The sequence below is a fragment of the Penaeus monodon genome, chromosome 39, assembly GCF_015228065.2.
Source record: "Penaeus monodon isolate SGIC_2016 chromosome 39, NSTDA_Pmon_1, whole genome shotgun sequence".
Taxonomy (NCBI): Eukaryota; Metazoa; Arthropoda; class Malacostraca; order Decapoda; family Penaeidae; genus Penaeus; species Penaeus monodon.
This window is the reverse complement of record NC_051424.1, coordinates 5045024-5047523: the sequence shown is the minus strand read 5'-3', so window position 1 is coordinate 5047523 and position 2500 is coordinate 5045024.

The window sequence follows — 2500 nt, the reverse complement described above, 5'->3', positions numbered from 1 at the left end:
GTGTGGTGTGTGTGTTGTTTGTGTTGTGTGTAAGTAAATAATAAATTTTCAATTAATATTCTATATATGTACGGTAAAACATACATTACAACAACAGCACACACAACACACTATATATATATATACAATATTCATATATATTTATATATGTATATTATATATATATATTCATCTCATAGTATCATAGTTTGAGCAGCCTGACCTCTCCACCATCCTTCGCCACTAACTCATCTTACGTTGTGTATTCATTGACTCGCACCAAATATTTATTGTCGCTCAGTCTTGTTTTTGCCTCTCCTCTAGTTCCTTCACATCCTGAGCAATTTCTCATACTTTACTTCTATTACATGACCAATAAACTTTTCCTCTTGTTCGATGTCCAACATCGGTCCCCACAATGTTTAATTTTGATTGTATAAAATTATATATATAATTATATGTTTTGAAATATATAGTAATGTATATATACAGAGATATATATGATAACAATATAAAAGTTTAATAATCGATAAACAAGTATAGTTTTATGTCTGTTTTTTCTATGATCAATTTAATTTAGTTGGTTTCTGGTACCTTTCAGGGCAAAACCGCTTTGTCTGCAATTCTCTCTTAACTTCATTCATTCTTCAGCATAATTTTCAACAAATTTTGCTGCGTGACTTATTAAGGCAATGTCCATTATTGTTGCATTGGAGTGCGTCACCTTTTTTAGGTATGGGAGTAAAGACTGATTTTACCCAGTCCTCTGGCCATTTTCTTTCATTCCATATTTTGTACAGAGTTTTAGAAAGTATTCAACACTTTCGCCAGCATTCTTAATTAGTTCTGCTGTTATTTCATCATTCCGGGGCTCTTGTTATTCTTTATCTTTTATGGCTTTTAAACTTCGTCCAGCAGTGGCGGTGGTTCATCTCGCTGTCATTGAGTCTAATTAAGTTGTTGTTAGATTTTATTCTTTTGTATAAGTTGGAACAATATTGATTCCATCTATCTTTGACTTCTTTCATCACATAAAACAAGTCCATCTTCAGTTTTGATAGTGTCCATGAAGGTTTAAATTTTCGTGTGATGTTCGCACTCTTTGGTAGAGTTCTTTAGTTGTCTTATTGATAAACATTTTTATTCTTGGCTGTTCTGTAATATTTCTGTATCTTGTGCAAATAAAATTTAAATTTAGTATTTTGTTTTTTGTAAAATAATATTCCAACATCATTGATATTTATTTTAGCATATATATTTTCAATTTACTTATGTTTTTTTATATATCAGGGGAATTTGTCTTTTCTTGCCGATAGTTTCTCACATGCTCGCAAATGTCTTTTTTCTTCCACACACTCACATCACTCAATTGATTGATATTTCATTGTTTGACACTGCAATCTGTAATTCTATCACATTTTCGTCGAGCATTTCTAATGACTTTGACCTCATACTTTGACCATATAAACATTAAGTATTCTTGGTCAATGTCACAGTCGGCCCAGTATTGTTTTGGATTTATTTATGCAACTCTATCCATTTTTTGTTCAGCACAATGTAGTCAAGGTCGTGTTTTTGAGGTGAAAACACGTTAAAAGTGCTATGGGTAGAGTGTGAACATGTATTGGCTATAATAAATATTATGATACTAAAGAATATCAATAAAATTATACTCTTATAATATATATATACTAGGCCGAATATTCAAGGTGATTTTTAGATATATATTTATACTATGAAGTATGAGTTATGATTATTTATAATCATTAGTTAGGATTATGATCTATAAAGTATCTATGATGAAGTTATAAAAAAATATCCATATTATATATATGCATATAATATGAGTGGCAGTAGATTGATACATATATAATATTATGAGTTTATATGTATATATGACTTTTAAAATGCGATATTTATGAGATGTACAATTAGTGCATTTGCAGTATTTTTTGAATGAGAATCATCAACTCGTGACTATATTTACTTCTTTTTCCAGAAAAAAAATGTTTGATATATTACTTAGTATTATGAAATTCATATACTTATTCAATTGGCTCACGATTCCTAGTATTTAATATTGTATTATCCATATTTAAAATATAGTAATATTACATATTATTATTACCTTAAGTTACCACGTTCCGATTTTTAATGTGTGTTCTTAAATATGGACACTTTTTCTTTATATACTTTTTGTATTCAGATGTGTTAACATGTCAGCTGGTATGCCACTAACTAAGCGACATTAAGATAACTAAAAAGATGAGGAAGGAATGATGGTAATGAATTGTCATAGTATTTATATACATATATATAGAGTTAGTAGTGGAAATATAAAAGTTATGAATATTTTATCGATTCAATAATTAGATAATATCTTGGTTATTAAAAAATATACTGATAATAAATATATATTTGATGAATATACATATCAGTAAGAATGAAGTTTTAATATAACAGAATATATATACAGAATAATAACAATGAGATATATATATATATATATATATATATAATA